Below are 18,635 nucleotides of genomic sequence, written 5' to 3' on the forward strand. Positions count from 1 at the left end.
CAAAGCACAGTGATTAGTCCAGGTACTTCATTCACTGTCTTTGTTTCTTGCCTATTGTTGTGTATTGCCTAAAATTCTAATAAAACACATTTGTTGGTTAGTAAAAAAACATTTTTGTACGTTGATGATATCCTACATACCAAAAAAGAATTCAGAAATTGCCTCTCAAAATCTTTTCTAAAACAGAGTGAATTTCTCTCAACATTTCACTTTCCCTACTTTCTTATTTCTTTCTTCTCTTCATTCACTTGATAAATGTCTGTCAAGCATCTAACTCATTGTCCCAAGACCCTAGTTTCTGTCTTTTTTTACACAGAAAGTTTAGTAAGACCAATACCAATACCTTTGCACAATGGAGGTACAATCAATTCCATTATAAATGAACTTAACATATGTACAGGGACACACACAATCACACATACACTCCTTCTCAAAATAATTTCTGAAGATCTTATACAAGTTTTAAACCAAAATCTGGGGCTTCTGGGACCAATATTAATTTATTAGTGACTGAAGAGAATTAAACAATGTTTTTGAAATGAAAAACAAATGACTATAATTGTTTTTTATTATAATATTAATATATGCTCATTACAGATCATTTGGATGATACTGGAAAACTAGAAAAAACAAAATAAATCCCCCACAAATTCATCAACAACAAGCACTCTTAAAATTTCTTGAATTTTGATATGCCTTTTTTTAAAAGATTTTTAAAAAAATTTATTTATTTGACAGAGAGAGATCACAAGTAGATAGAGAGGAAGGCAGAGAGAGAGAGAGAGAGGGAAGCAGGCTCCCTGCTGAGCAGAGAGCCCGATGCGGGACTTGATCGCAGGACCCTGAGATCATGACCTGAGCCGAAGGCAGCGGCTTAACCCACTGAGCCACCCAGGCACCCCTGATATGCCTTTTTTGGAAAGATGACTCAGATTATAGCACTTTCACAATTTTATAAAATTTATAAAATCTAACTCTATGGTTGAAGCATTTACTATAAACTCTTCAAATGCATTTTAAATAATATTTTATTATCTGAATGTTCTATCACTTACTTAGGTCCTTAACAAAATCTGGCCTCTACTCTTTATAATTTTTTTTACTTTCATTCCAGCCCTTGAAAAGTCACTCAAAATCTCAAAATAAATATTAACTAAGTACTAGGAAACTAGCTGTTGATTATATGGTTCAGAGATGCAGGAAAGGAAAAGTGGGAAGTGTCAGAAATTGTTTTGCATTCTAACTCCTAGAGTCTTTTAATCCTTATCCATAAGCTAAGTCTCTCCCCACTAGATAGATGTCTAACACCTATCACTACCTGGGGCATTGTTACTAGGCTCCAATCAAACATTCAAGTATTGGCAACTGAGTCATTACTACTGACCTTACCATTTTGATTCTGCTGTTTTTCTGTGCTCAAAACCTTGTGTAAGTAAGTTGTGGAATTCTCTATTCCTCTTCAGACATGGAAAAGCTTTGCCTTACTGTCTTAGACTTCCTTTGGGGATGTTGTTCAAATTTGATTATGCCAATAGCCTCTTGGCCTAAACTTTTAATTATTCTTTCATTTATTAATTCATTCATAAATGAGTAAGTTTCTGCATTTATTCGTTTGCACATAAATTCATGCATCCATGCAGTACTTCCCCTCAAAAGTTTCTAAGTCTCTTCTATGTATCAATCCCATGCTAGCTTCTGGGGATACACAGGTAAATAAAATGTGGTTCTTGATTTTGGAACAGTCTTAGCCTTGCAACAAAGAGTGATGTTTGTTTCATTTGTCTTTGCTGACTTCTACCCTCATGCTTTGACAACCTGTATCCTGAAAGGAAATGCTTCACTGCACTCTTATTTTGGATTTGGATATGATATTCCCACTAAGTTATGCTTTGTTAATGCCCCTACAACTTTGTTTCCCTCCCCAAAATTCGTTCTGAATCCTAAACTTTCTCTGAGTCAATCTTACACCATTGCAGGAAACCTGACTATGCCCAGACATGGCCTGTGATACAAGAATTTAAGAATTTGTGAGTCTACCACTTTCCCATCCTCCTACCCTAGTAATACTTAAAGGTATCATCTGCAGAAGGAACCAAGTCCTTTCTATTAATCAAGCCAAAAAGTTGCATTTTTCTAACAGCTAGAAAGAGACTGTAAGTTTTATAAAAGCAGTTTTATCTCTTCCTTTTCTGCTGAAAAGCAGAAAATGAATTCTCAAGGTTAAGTGGTAAAAAGAAACAGTTCAATGATTTTCTCTTAAATTTCACATATGGAGCCTACAAAAATCCCTTGAATATCCTCAAATATTGTGTTGAGAAGACACTGTGGCGCACGGCCAAACTGCTGTTTTCTATCAAGTTAGAACAAAGGCAGCATTATGAGGGGACGAACAGAGGGACAATTCACTAATCCATAGCTGGAAGATGAGTGCTCTGCCTGCCAAGGCCATTCTCTACCTAGATTTCTAAAAGTGCACAATTTTCCCTTTAACACAATATAGGTTTGTACCTATCTCACAAGTCAGGAAAAAAGCAATTGTTTATGCCACTGTATCAGTCAGGATTATCCAGAAAATAGAACCAATAGGAAATAGGTTATCTATATCTATATGTATCTATGTATCTATCCATGTATAATCTATCTAAGAGAAAGAGGAAGAGAGTGGGAGATATTAAGAATTGGCTCACGTGACTGTGGGGCCTGGAAAGTTCAATATCTATAGGTCAGGCTGAAAGGCTAGAAACCCAGGCAGGAGTTATATTATATATTACTCTTAGAAATTATTTCTCAGAGCATCTTTGGTGTTTTCTCTTAAGACCTTCAATGGATTGGATGATGGAGACCTACATTGTGAAGGGTAATCTCCTGGACTTAGAGTGAACTGATTGTAAATGTTAATCATATATGCAAAATACATTCACAACATCATCTAGACTAATATTTGATTAAACTGAGCTCCATAGCTTAACCAAGTTAATACATAAAATTAACCACCATACTTGCCTATGTCAGCTAGTAAATTTATTAGTATATGAATTAAAAAAATAAATGGTGATTTTTTTTTTTTTTTAGTCTTTATATGATGAGAATGTTTAACCAAATCATTTCAAAGTCTCTTGGAAAAATGATGACTCATCAGGAATCAGTAGGAAAAATGGTGACATGAAGATTTTCTCCCACTGCAATGAACTCTCTAGAATCATACCTCTCTATACTTTTTCTAACTTAACTCCTAATGTGACTCTCCCTCTAAGGTTAAGGTTGGGAAGATTCCCTGCCTTTCTAGGACCCCGTTGGTAGTGACAAGACATCTGCCTTGAAGAGATTTCATCCATCTAGACTAGGGAACCCTTTGACCTTATCACTGACTGTGGTGCCTTTACTTTGGATGGACTCCCACGTGAAATGCCCAAGTAGAGATTGACAAAGGCTGTCAAAACCAGATGCCACTAAAGCTATCACTGGATACCATCTTAACATGAGTCAGAGCTAAAGATCAATAATAAGAAATTCAAACACACATGAAAAATGGATGATCACCATGTGAAAATATCATCACTGGACAGAAGGGTCCTAGATACTGAGAGTAGAGGTTTATCTGGGGCTTCATTCCCAAAGAAAGAGGTGTGTAGCAATTGCAAGGGAATAGGGCAGTTAGAGCTCAGGAACAAAGGCATTCTCAGACCAGGAAGTAAAAAGAGAAGTCCAATCTTGTAAAATTGGACACAGAAGGCAGGACAGGATCAGAAATCTGAGTTTAGGAGCCTCTGTCAGAACAATGACATTCATCTATCATCAATCTATCTATCTATCTATCTATCTATCTATCTATCTATCCATACATTCATTTCTATAGTCACTTCTTCATTATTAATGATTATTAATACAAAGATAGATGTTTTTCACAATGTTAAAATGCAGGTCATGGGGATGACATGTTAAAAAACTTTTTAAGGGGCACCCGGGTGGCTCAGGGGGTTAAGCCTCTGCCTTCAGCTCAGGTCATGATCTCAGGGTCCTCGGATCTAGCCCCATATTGGATTCTCTGCCCAGTGGAGAGCCTGGTTTCCCCTGTCTCTCTGCCTGCCTCTCTGCCTACTTGTGATCTTTCTCTCCCTCTCTCTGTCAAATAAATAAAATCTTAAAAAAAAATTTTTTTTAAAAACCTTACCCAAAGGTCTGTGGGCCCTTTGACACATATTACATACTTACATAGGGAAAGGAGTTGTGTGAAATTTATGGTGCCTAGGTCTTTTTATAACAGGGACTGAAAAGTGGAAGACCATGTTAAGATCATACAGGGATTCTGACAATGCCTCATGGGTAGGTCTTAATTTGGATGGGCAAATAATTTAAAAATCCTTGGTCTTTGATCTTTACATTTCTCTCTCTTTTTTTGACAGACAGGAATGTCAAATATTTTATTATAAACCTATATACTGACTCTTTCCCCTCCTTTTAAAAAAAACTATATTTTTAAATGATTTGAAATGCTATGCCAGTCATAGAAAGTATAGCGGAGATTTGAATGGGCAGGACCATGTCTGGTATAGAACATGATGAAGAATATTCTAGGCACAGAGAGAAGGGAAAGGATGAGAGGTGTAAAACTTTTCAGAAACTGTAAGAACTATACGGGCACTCGTATATGTATTTTGAGGAACGTGAGATAGGGAAGTTTTAAAAGGGAAGCAGGATACTAGAAGCCAGGGTAAAGTGAGAAGTTGGTTCATTCTCAATAGAATACCATTGTGTACGAGACTGGAATTCTTTGAGGGGTAAACATGAGTCAAATTTGTTAACAGCTATATCTCCACTATACAAGCATACTTTGTATCTTTACCACTGTAGCCACTCCATTTTTGTTGAACAATTAATGAATGAATGAACGAATGAACAAATGAGTGAGGGAATGCTAAAACTTTAAGGCTGAGAGAAAGTGTTTAGACATTATTCTTAAACAGAGAGGAATGCACAAAGGCTATTTGTTAATCTTTTGCATTAGAGTGTTTGGATTCATATCTATCTCAGAAAGACAACACAGTCTATGGTTTGAGGAATGTACCATTAGGGCGAAAGACTGGAGGCAAAGGACCAGTTAGGTGTCAATTAAAGCACTAGCACTGAAGAAATAAAGTAGAAATAAAATAAAGCACAGGGATAGAGGACATTAGAAGAGAAAGATTCATGAGTGAATGAAAAGGAGCCATAAATGGGATTGATATGCCGAGGTGGTTGGGGAAGGAAGAAGGGCATTGGAGGATGGAATGGCATTCAATGAAAAAAAAAAAAAAGAGGAAGAGTAGTGACTTGTCTTCTACCTTCTCATTATGAAGATGAAAATCACCTTTTAGGCATAGAACTATCTAAGATTTTTAGATTACATTAGATATCCACATGTATTCACAGCATAGATACCATTCATTTACTTTAATTACTTTCTATTTAATTGTTTTAAAAAGAATGCTTTGTTAGCAACAAAGATTACCTAACACTGGCAGGTGTATCTTACTCCTTTTTGCATAGTTAGCATGCAGCACATGCTCACTGATTCAATCTAAGCATGGTCCTGATACTTCCAAGTTATTATTCCAAGTATTAAATTATTACATGCCTAATAAGTGCCTATACCTCTGCTCTTTGCTCTTTGGCCATATCTCTGCCATCTATCTCTTTACATAATCTTTCTAATAAGAAGCTTTCAAGAACTTTATTCATGTTTTCTTATCCAACTTTGGTCCTTGTTTCATTGCTCTATCCTATTTTGTGATTAACTAAAATGTTAATAAGGGCTAAACATTTTGACTATTGATTTATGACTGTATATTTCCCAATGTTTTTCTATAGTTTTAAAAGATATTAGACCTGCCAAATGAGAATATCTGGGAATAGTGCATGCGAGTCTACAATTTTAACAATCACCCCAGGTAATTCCTATGTGCCCTAAAGATTGACAACTATAGTACTGAAATGAAGAGAGAATATCCTGGGGGTGCCTGGGTGGCTCAGTGGGTTAAAGCCTCTGCCTTCAGCTCAGGTCATGATCCCAGGGTCTCTGCTCAGCAGGGAGCCTGCTTCCATTCCTCTCTCTGCCTGGCTCTCTGCCTACTTGTGATCTCTGTTTATCAAATAAATTAAAAAAAAAAAAGGAAAAAAAAGAGAGAGAGAGAATATCCTGGAATTCTGGAATTGTTTCCTATACTTTATTGACCCAAATTCTCAGACCCCTTAATTAAGGTGCTGCTCCATAAGAACTCTGTTACTAAGAAAATTCACTGAATTTTATTAAATATATTTTTAAAAAAATTACAAGAAGATGAAGTATCAATATTGAAGATCAGGTTGAGAAAACATATGAATTTTATTAAACTCATGACATTTAAATGATTTTCTTTGCTTCAGTTATTTCTAGAGCACCTCAAATTCTCAAGATGAAATTTTGACCCTTAGTAATGACAGGGTGAAAGAAGTAAGACTGGACCTTTTTTTTTTTTTATACACTGAATTTCCAGCCAACATTATGTATTTTTAATCACATTGTGTGGTATCACAGCAATATTAATTCAAAATGATGTTTGAGGAATGACAATTTGGGGAATACAAATCATTTGGAAAGCAAACCTAGAGCCTGATTTTAGGATGTACTAGCTTAAATGCTAATATTGAATAGAAATATTTCAATCCCATGTAATGACTCAAAAAGACATTTACCTTGCCAAGAAAAATGAAAGTTCTTCAAAAAGTAAATTCTGTGAACATTTGTGGTTGAAAATTCAGGGCATGCAGGGAGAGTGCAGAGAAATTTACCAAACAGTATTTTATGTCTTACCTAAACGCAATAAGGAGTATCATACACTGGGCAAAATTTATTCCTCTCTAATTCAATATTTATGGGCCCTGTGTTTTCTTGTGCATTGGAATCATAGGAGATGAATATCAGTAAATTTTTTTAATTTGTTTATTTACAGTATAACAGTGTTCATTGTTTTGGCATCACACCCAGTGCTCCATGCAGTACGTGCCCTCCTATTACCCACCACCTTGTTCCTCAACCTCCCACCCCCTCTCCCCTTCAAAACCCTCTGGTTGTTTTTCAGAGTCCATAGTCTCTCATGGTTCATCTCCCCTTCCAGTTTCCCTCAACTCCCTCTCCTCTCCATCTCCCCATGTCCTCCATGTTATTTGTTATGCTCCACAAATAAGTGAGACCATATGATACTCGACTCTCTCTGCTTGACTTATTTCGCTCAGCATAATCTCTTCCAGTCCCGTCCATGTTGCTACAAAAGTTGGGTATTCATCCTTTCTGATGGAGGCATAATACTCCATCGTGTATATGTACCACATCTTCCTTATCCATTTGTCTGTTGAAGGGCATCTTGATTCTTTCCACAGTTTGGCAACCATGGCCATTGCTGCTATAAACATTGGGGTACAGATGGCTCTTCTTTTCACTACATCTGTATCTGTGGGGTAAATACCCGGCAGTGCAATTGCAGGGTCATAGGGAAGCTCTATTCTTAATTTCTTCAGGAATCTCCACACTGTTCTCCAAAGTGGCTGCACCAACTTGCATTCCCACCAACAGTGTAAGAGGGTTCCCCTTTCTCCACATCCTCTCCAACACACGTTGTTTCCTGTCTTGCTAATTTTGGCCATTCTAACTGGTGTCAGGTGGTATCTCAATGTGGTTTTAATTTGAATCTCCCTGATGGCTAGTGATGATGAACATTTTTTTTTTTTTTGATGATGAACATTTTTCATGTGTCTGATAGCCATTTGTATGTCTTTGTTGGAGAAGTGTCTGTTCATATCTTCTGCCCATTTTTTGATATGATTATCTGTTTTGTGTGTGTTGAGTTTGAGAAGTTCTTTATAGATCCTGGATATCAACCTTTTGTCTGTACTGCCATTTGCAAATATCTTCTCCCATTCCGTGGGTTGCCTTTTTGCTTTGTTGACTGTTTCCTTTGCTGTGCAGAAGATTTTGATCTTGATGAAGTCCCAAAAGTTCATTTTTGCTTTTGTTTCCTTGGCCTTTGGAGACATATCGTGAAAGAAGTTGCTGTGGCTGATATCGAAGAGGTTACTGCCTATGTTCTCCTCTAGGATTCTGACAGATTCCTGTCTCACGTTGAGGTCTTTTATCCATTTTGAGTTTATCTTTGTGTATGGTGTAAGAGAATGGTTGAGTTTCATTCTTCTACATATCGCTGTCCAGTTTTCCCAGCACCATTTATTGAAGAGACTGTCTTTTTTCCATTGAATATTTTTTCCTGTTTTGTTGAAGATTATTTGACCATAGAGTTGAGGGTCCATATCTGGGCTCTCCACTCTGTTCCACTGGTCTATGTGTCTGTTTTTATGCCAGTACCACGCTGTCTTGGTGATCACAGCTTTGTAGTAAAGCTTGAAATCGGGTAATGTGATGCTGCCAGTTTTGTTTTTGTTTTTCAATATTTCCTTAGCAATTCGGGGTCTCTTCTGATTCCATACAAATTTTAGGATTATTTGCTCCAGCTCTTTGAAAAATACCGGTGGAATTTCGATCGGAATGGCATTAAAAGTATAGATTGCTCTAGGCAGTATAGACATTTTAATAATGCTTATTCTTCCAATCCAAGAGCATGGAACAGTCTTCCATCTTTTTGTGTCTTCTTCAATTTCTTTCATGAGTGTTCTGTAGTTCCTCGAGTACAGGTCCTTTACCTCTTTGGTTAGGTTTATTCCCAGGTATCTTATGGTTCTTGGTGCTATAGTAAATGGAATCGATTCTCTAATTTCCCTTTCTGTATTTTCATTGCTAGTGTATAAGAAAGCCACTGATTTCTGTACATTGACTTTGTATCCTGCCATGTTACTGAATTGCTGTATGAGTTCTAGTAGTTTGGGGGTGGAGTCTTTGGGGTTTTCCATATAAAGAATCATGTCATCTGCGAAGAGAGAGAGTTTGACTTCTTCCTTGCCAATTTGGATACCTTTTATTTCTCTTTGTTGTCTGATTGCCGTTGCTAGGACTTCCAATACTATGTTGAACAAGAGTGGTGAGAGTGGGCATCCTTGTCGTGTTCCTGATCTCAACGGGAAGGCTGCAAGCTTTTTCCCATTGAGGATGATATTTGCTGTGGGTCTTTCATAGATAGATTTTATGAAGTTCAGGAATGTTCCCTCCATCCCTATACTTTGAAGCGTTTTCATCAGGAACAGATGCTGGATTTTGTCAAATGCTTTTTCTGCATCAATTGAGAGGACCATGTGGCTCTTCTCTCTTCTCTTATTAATTTGTTCTCTCACATTGATTGATTTGCGAATGTTGAACCAACCTTGCAACCCAGGGATGAATCTCACCTGGTCATGGTGGATAATCTTTTTAATGTGCTGCTGGATCCTGTTTGCTAGGATCTTGTTGAGAATCTTTGCATCCATATTCATCAGTGATATTTGTCTGAAATTCTCCTTTTTGGTAGGGTCTTTGCCTGGTTTGGGGATCAGGGTAATGCTGGATTCATAAAAAGAGTCTGGAAGTTTTCCTTCTGCTTCAATTTTTTGGAACAGCTTCAGGAGAATTTGTGTTATTTCTTCTTTGAAAGTTTGGTAGAATTCCCCAGGGAATCCGTCAGGTCCTGGGCTCTTGTTTTTTGGGAGGTTTTTGACCACTGCTTCAATCTCGTTACTAGATATCGGTCTATTCAGGTTGTCAATTTCATCCTGGTTCAATTTTGGGAGTTTGTAGCTTTCCAGGAATGCATCCATTTCATCTAGGTTGCTTAGCTTACTGGCATATAACTGTCGGTAATAATTTCTGATGATTGTTTCTATTTCCTTGGTGTTAGTTGTGATCTCTCCCTTTTCATTCATAATTTTATTAATTTGGGCTTTCTCTCTTTTCTTTTGGATTAGTGTGGCCAATGGTTTATCGATCTTATTGATTCTTTCAAAAAACCACCTTCTAGTTTCATTGATACGTTCTACTGTATCTCTCATTTTTGACAAGATTTTGATAATCATGTAATTATGCTCTTATTTTATGTAATAAATAATGTAAAACAAAATATCTTTGATCATATAATTTCAGCGCTTCATATTTTAATGATCAACATTACGTAACAGCTCTAGGGAGACAAGCCAACTCTTAGCCTATGGTCTTATCATCTCCTAGACTGGCTTATGAATTCCTGAAACTGTATCGATTGTTTTCTTGCAATATAGATCCTGGATTCCTTACAATTAGCCCAATTCTTACCAGTTATCTTATTTCAGTATGCTATTTTTAATATGGGGGTAGGGGTATGAATTTAGTCTTCATGTTCTTCTCAATTTAAAGCAGTTTAAATCCTTTGTTCCTCTTTACTCAATTTTTTCCCATTTTAATAATCTCAGATAATGTACTTATTTTTGTAGTTTTTTTTCTTTCCACACTGAGCCAGGTTCAGTCAAAGCACTCTTTTTAATCGCTATCTAAACTATTTTATACAGTAAACACATAACAGACTGAATTTGCTGAAAACTTTTTCTGACATTTTCATGTTCATTTATTTTGTTATAGTTTATATCCTGTTCATCTACAATATAAGAAGCATAACAGCAGGGTCTTGATGACAAACAAATAGCAGGTGCTAAATAAATGCTTGGCTAACAAATATTAAATGATTGTTATTTTTACAACTATATAACACACTCATTTGTTTTTCTTTCAGTGTGTGACATATTTTGGCCAAGATAATGTACAGGCAGTGCAGACCAAGACAAGCTAGTAATTTCTCAAATCTTTAAATAGGCCTTATTTTTGTTCAATATTTACTTAGAAGTGTTTGAGCACGTACTAACCAAGTCTATTGATCAGAGTACTTCTTTAAACTGAAATTCTGAAGGGGAGCTCTGATAAAACAATATCACTTATCCATCATGTGATACCCACCATAAGTTGGCGTGCCAAGTCACCAGACTGGCCACCTTTCTAATTTGGCTTAAAAGCTATCTGAGTTAAGTCAATGAGGGGAAGTGAGATTAGGCCTCAACTAATCTGTCATCCAGAGGGCAATTCTTGGGTGTCAATACAGTCATTAATGGTCAAGCCCATGAAGAGGCCCTGAAATCGTTTTAATGAGGAATCCAAGCCATGAAGCAAAGGGTGAGGGCCTCGTAAAGCTGGTAATTCTCCAGGTATCAAATACAAACCCAGGGATACAGGTCTCAAAGAGCTCTAACGGATTCTGCAGAAAACTCGTTTGCTGTCTACCAGCTTGTATTGGCGTTGCCTCAGGGGCTACAACTTCTATTCCAAAAGCATCATAAAATAACCTATGGCTTTTGAGATTTCTTCAGGGAAAGAATATTTTCAGTAGATAGTGAAGTGCCTTCTAGGCATCCGAGATTTAAAAGAAATCTACTAATTCACTAAAAAACTCAGAACATAATGTGCGTACCTTACTAATGTTATTTACTTATTAAAGAAAGAGACAGTAAGTGCCCATCCACATTGATCATGGTGTGAAGTGCTAGATAAATAAAAATTAATGCATGCTTCCTCCTCTTAAGAAGCTTAGAGTTCAAAGGGGGTGCCAGATGAATGATCCAAAACTACATAGCAGTGTTGTAAGTGCTCTGATATAAGCTAGTAGAAGGACCTAAGAGAAGTCATGAGACAGAAAACAAATTCAGTTCACAGGATGAACATCAGGTGTTCCCCCAACTTCTCTCTCTCTCTCTCTCTCTGTACACACACACACACACACATATGTGTGTGTGTGTGTGTATATATATATATATATAGATATATATATATACACACAGAATGTTGGGATCCGTTATTGAAGGAACGAGACTGAGACAAAGTGAAATTTATGCAAAGCCTTATTCTATGCCAAGCATTAGAAGTCAGACTGACCGGATTGAAGGAATGAGACTGAGACAAAGTGAAATTTATGCAAAGCCTTATTCTGTGCCAAGCATTAGAAGTCAGACTGACCAGCCAGGGCTGCCTCCAAAGAGAGCAACCCCCTCCCAATCTCACAGGCTGGTTTTATAGGGCATAACCGCAGATCCAAGGTACGTGAGTCTTTTTTTTTTTTTTTAAATATTTTATTTATTTATTTGACAGAGATCACAAGTAGACAGAGAAGCAGGCAGAGAGACAGGAGGAAGCAGACTCCCCACAGAGCAGAGAGCCCGATGTGGGGCTCAATCCCAGGACCCTGGGATCATGACCTGAGTCGAAGGCAGAGGCTTTAACCCACTGAGCCACCCAGGCGCCCCAAGGTACGTGACTTCTATTGTTAAGGCGTTTACTCCCAGAGGATACCTGGAACCATACCAGGAACTACTGGAGCGTTTATTCCCGGAATGAAGTCTGTGGATGTAAACAACAATATGTATATGTGTGTATATACACATACATACATATACACTTATGTGTACATATAGGTATATATACATATAGGTATATATACACATAAGTGTACATATATAACATTATCTGAATGAAAGAAATGCCAAGGAATTTGTTCTTTCTTAACTTATCCAGGAGATTCATTTGCTTCTTAAATAAATTTTCAATCTTTCCTGTGAACGCAAAACTTAGAAAACAAAACAGTCATTGGAGCAGCCTGGTTTGGACTGATTCGGGGATGGTTTATGGTGGTAAGCTAACATATCTCTGGAGGAATTTCAGCATTGGGCAGATAGTGCAGAGGAACAAGGAAAAGTTCAAAGACATAGGATACTGAGCTCTGTTTCTGTTTCAGCTTTAGTCAGAGTGGCTTGCTTTCATCTGCTTAATATAGTAAGGTCTGAAATAACATTTCAATTAAAGAAAGTTTTTCTGTGTGTGGTTAAAAAAATAAATTTCAAGATTAGTTGACCACAGAGTTGAGGGTCCATATCTGGGCTCTCTACTCTGTTCCACTGGTCTATGTGTCTGTTTTTGTGCCAGTACCATGCTGTCTTGGTGATCACAGCTCTGTAAAGTTTGAAACTGGGCAACGAGATGCCCCAGTTTTGTTTTTCTTTTTCAACATTTCCTTAGCAATTTGTGGTCTTTTCTGGTTACATACAAATTTTAGGATTGTTTGTTCCAGCTCTTTGAAAAATGTCGTGGAATTTTGATCAGGATGTCATTGAAGGTACAGATTGCTCTAATCAGTATAGACATTTTAACAATATTTATTCTTCTGATCCATGAGCATGGAATGCTCTTCCATCTTTTTGTGCCTTCTTCAATTTCTTTCATGAATGTTCTGTAGTTCAAGTACAGATCCTTTACCTCTTCAGTTAGGTTTATTTCCAGATATCTTATGGTTCTTGGTGCTATAGTAAATGGAATCAATTCTCTAATTTCCCTTTCTATATTTTCATTATTAGTGTATAAGAAAGCAACCGATTTCTGTATATTGATTTTATATTCTGCCACATTACTGAATTGTTGTATGAGTTCTAGTAGTTTGAGGGTAGAGTCCTTTGGTTTTTCAGATAAAATATGTCATCTGTAGAGAGAGTTCAACTTCTTCATTGCCAATTTGAATACCTTTTATTTCTTCTTGTTTTCTGATTGCTGTTGCAAGGACTTCTAGTACTATGTTGAACAACAGTGGCAAGAGTGGACATCCTTGTTGTGTTCCTGATCTCAAAGGGAAGGCTGTCAGCTTTTCCTCATTGAAGATGATACTCGCTGTGAGTTTTTCATAGATAGATTTTATGGAGTTGAGGAATGTTCCCTCTATCCCTATACTTTGAAGGGTTTTAATCAGGAATGGATGCTGTATCTTGTCAAATGCTTTTCTGCATCAATAGAGAGGACCAGGTGTTTCTTCTTTCTTCTCTTACTGATTTGTTCTATCACATTGATTGATTTGTGAATGTTGAACCACCATTGCATCCCAGGGATAAATCCCACCTGGTCATAGTGGATAATCTTTTTAATATACTGTTGGAGCCTATTAGCTAGGAAATTAAAAATAGGGCTACCCTATGACCCTGCAATTGCACTACTGGGTATTTACCCAAAGATACAGATGTAGTGAGAAGAAGGGCCATCTGTACCCCAATGGTCATAGCAGCAATGGCTACAGTCGCCAAACTGTGGAAAGTGCCAAGATGCTCTTCAACAGACAAATGGATAAAGAAGATATGGTCCATAAATACAATGGAATATTATGTCTCCATCAGAAAGGATAACTTTTCTATCAACATGGACAGGACTGGGGGAGATTATGCTGAGTGAAATAAGTCAAACAGAGACAGTCAATTATCATGTGGTCTAATTTACTTGTGGAGAATCAGGAATAACATGGAGGACATTGGGAGTTGAAGAGGAGAAGTGAGTTGCGGGAAACTGGAGGGGGAGACAAACCATGAGAGACTGTGTACTCTGAGAAATGAACTGAGGGTTTTGGAGGGGAGGAGGGTTGGGGATTGGGTGATCCTGGTGGTGGGTATTAAAGAGGGCACGTATTACATGGAGCACTGGGTGTGGTATATAAACAATGACTCTTGGAACACTGAAAAAAAATTAAATTAAAAAATAAATTTCAAAACCTCTAATGCAAGCAAAGCAGAGCAAATCTTCCTGCTTTAACCATTTCTTACATAACATTTCCAAGTCTCAACTCCTTAGCTGACATTTTAAGGTCTTGTATAACTTGGCTCCTATTTGCCCTTTCTGGCTAATCTTTCATAGTATTATGTTCCACCAATCCATTGCCCCAAATGCCTGAGAGCTCATTACATTTCTTTGTTTGGTAGAGGTCTTGATACTAAATATGAATTTTCATATTTTATTTTTTTAAAGATTTTATTTATTTATTTGACAGACAGAGTTTACAAGTAGGCAGAGAGGCAGGCAGAGAGAGAGGGGGAAGCAGGCTCCCTGCTGAGCAGAGAGCCCGATGTGGGCTCAGTATCAGGACCCTGAGATCATGACCTGAGCTAAAGGCAGAGGCATAACCCACTGAGCCACCCAGGCACCCCTGAATTTTCATATTTTAATGCTTACCAAATACACTTAAGTAAGTTCTATTTTTGTTGTTCTGCTTTGAGACTTTGAGACTGTTTAGCATTTATATTAATTCACCCACATTTTTTTCTGCTTGTTTTTCACATAAATTATATTTAAAATAATCTGAGTTGAGGTAGAACTATGGCATTTAACATTTCATATGAGTCAGGATCAGCACCTTATAGAGAACTATCTCTTTTTCCATCCATAGGGCTACAGTTTAGGGTTAGCTTTTGTCTCACAAATTGTTATTGAAATAGTATTACTAGTGTGTCAAAATTCCTGAGGTCTGCATGCAGAGACACTCTTTGCATTGGGACTTGCAACACTAATGAAATGTAATGTAAAGAATAACTATTAATGGGACGCCTGGGTGGCTCAGTTTGTTAAGCAGCTGCCTTCGGCTCAGGTCATGATCCCAGCATCCTGGGATCGAGTCCCACATCGTGCTCCTTGTTCAGTGGGGAGCCTACTTCTCCCTCTGACTCTGCCTGCCACTCTGTCTGCCTGTGATCCCTCTCTCCTTCTCTCTCTCTCTCTCTCTCTCTCACAAATAAAAAAATAAAAAAAAATCTTAAAAAAAAAAGAATAACTATTAATTATTACATTTTTGTTAACCGTTCCAGTCAAGTAATGTAGAAGCTTCAGAGGAGTGGCTGTTCAGGTTATAATTTCATTTTTGCCATTTCCAAAAGTATCCTGGTAGAGAGTAATTTTTATGGAGCTTATATATTTTAAATGAAAAAGTCACAGGATTAAGAGGTACAGCATAAGGAATATAGTCAATAGTGTTATATGACAGATGGTAGCTACACTTGTGGTGAGCATAGCATAACATACAGAGATGTTGAATCACCATGTGGTAATTACACCTGAAACTAATGTAACATTGTGTGTCAATGATATTCAAATAAAACTGAAGTGCAGAAGTTCAAAAGAAAGAACATTTGCTTCAAATACAACCCACATCAAAACAGTAAAGTCAAAGTCATTCAGAGAGCCAAACATCTCAAGTAATAAAAATGGGAAATGTTAGCATGTAATATTTGGTATTCTATCAAAGTTTCTTATGATATGATTGGGAAATTAATCAGGACATCAATACTGCTAGGATATAAGAGAGTTGAGTGATAATTCTCTTACACAAATTGCATTCAAAAGAAATTAAGCAGCATTAATTACAACAGCCAAGAAATGGAAAAAACCCAAATGCCCAACAACAGATGAATGCATAAGAAAATTAGTTATATCTGTAACTCTTTCTCTCTGTATAAATATTATTCAGTCTTAAAAATGAAGGAAATGCTATCATTTGTGACAATATAATGGACCTGGATTACATTATGCTAAGTGAAATTAGTCGGTTAAAGAAGGAAAAATACCACATAATCTTACTCACAGGTGAAATCTAAAATTATCAAACTGGTAAAAGCAGAGAATAGGATGTTAGTTGCGAGAGGATAGGGAGAGGAGGAAATCGGTAGTTGTTCAGTGGGTACAAAGTTACACATATACCAGATTAATAAGCTCTAGAGATGTGTACAACATAGTGCCTATTGTTAAAAATAACGGTGTTTTGCACTTAAGAATTTAACAGGGCAGATCTCAAGGTGAGTGTTCTTAGCACACATACATACACAGAGCAAGGGGATACAAGATATCTTTTAGAGATGAGAGGTACATGGTGATGGTATCATCATATACATGTAGGTTCAAACAGATCAAAATGTGTACATTAAATATGTGCAGGTTCCTGTCTATTAAGTATAACTTAATGAATCTGAAAAAGAAGAAGGAGAAGAGCTTCTACTTCTGGAATGGCAGCATGATTTGTTTCACAGACCTGCTTTTCAGTAAAACAACCCATTGGTGGGTTGAATAATACCCTCCAAAACTTCACATTCACTCAAAATCTCAGAATATGTCCTTCTTTGGACATGGTATCTTTGCAGATGTAATCAAGTTAAGGAACTCGAGATGAGATCATTCTGGATTTATGGTGAGCCCTAAATCCTATGGCTGGTGTCCTTATCAGAGAAGGATAAGACACAGAGACACAGAGAAGATGCCCACATGAAGAGAGGCACAGACTGACTGGAGTTATTGTGCCCAGCTAAAAATGCCAAGAACCATCAGAAGGTGGAATAGGCAAGAGAAGGTTTTCTTGTAGAAGCTTCAAAGAGAGTATGACCCTTCCAACACCATGATTTCATACTGCTGACCTCCAAAACTCTGAGAGTATACATTTCTGCTGTTCTAGGCCTCTTGGTTTGTGATCATTTGTTGTGGCAGCCCTTCAAAACTAATATATAGCCATAACTGGGGAAAACAAAAAAAATTCAAAATCTCTGGCAATTGAAGAACATAGAAAAAAATGAAGAAACATTTATTCAAGAAAATCTACTAAATATAGGCAATAACAGGAATTATCTATAGCCATGACCTGCTCCCACCTCCATTCCTAAGTCTTCTTGGTGGAAGCTCCAACTCTGGGTGATTGTGACCAAGAAGGTGGAATTCCTTATCTTTTCAGCATCAGTCAAGAGAGACAGACAAGAGCTATGATACATATGGGTAAATCCTCCCATGAAATCAACTACCATATATATTCTTTTATCTTCAAAATCCATGCACATAACATGAGGAAAAACAGCCATTTAGTAGAGAGGAAAATGGGCAAATAACGGAAAAAAGAAGCAATCTTAACTCTCAGATTTTGCAGAGAAGGTGATGGGAGATAAGAGAGATGGGACTTTGAAGAGATAATGCTATCTGTCTAAAAATTCAACCAGTGCTCATTTTTTAATCCTGACATAGGTTCTGAGAGCATGTATTTTCATTCTTGAGGTTACTGTCAATTACCTGGGTAATTTAGTGTTTCAGGATTTTCCTTAATAGGCTAGTGGCTCCCTCCAGAAAAAAGTGATTTTATATAATTATAAATACAGTCCAAAGGTGCTACATAATTAATGATGCACCTTATGCAATTTATTTTTTAAGTGCTTCCTTTTAAGTATCCTAAACTAATTCCTTCATTATGTGCCAAATTCCAGTTGATCCTTAAAGAGATAGGCTCTTTTTTTCCTTCCTGATCTGGAGTTATTCTACCTATAAAGTAGAACATAAAACCATTTCCTGTTATTACTGTCATTTGTCAAAAAGCCAACTCTGGATCCAGAGGGACTGAGTGAGGGAAAAAAGTGTAGGGTGATTTGTGGACATGATGACCAACTTTGGCCAGCTGAAAAAAGCTAAAAGCAATGTGAATACAAAAAGGGTAAAGGAAGGACTTCTCAAATGGTTATAAAAATTCAAATAGAAATAAAGTGGAAGTAGCTCTGAAGGTATTATGGTATAAATTTCTATAAATTATAATTTTCATAGAAATTCTAAGTAATTTATGCATACTTTAATTGTCACTGACAATGATTTTATATTGCCCCCTTTTTTCCAAAAAGTGAAGTGTTATTGACCTAAGCTATTTTTAAAAAGTCTAGTGTATTTATATTTCTTTCCCCATAATAATGTTACCAATAATTAAAAAAAAAATCCACTATCTGAAAAAACATGTACAGTGGTAACTATTAATTTAAAATATTTGGAAAACTTCCCCCATCCTGCCTAAAGACAGACTATTATGCTG

The sequence above is a fragment of the Meles meles genome, chromosome 15 (assembly GCF_922984935.1).
Source record: "Meles meles chromosome 15, mMelMel3.1 paternal haplotype, whole genome shotgun sequence".
Classification (NCBI taxonomy): Eukaryota; Metazoa; Chordata; class Mammalia; order Carnivora; family Mustelidae; genus Meles; species Meles meles.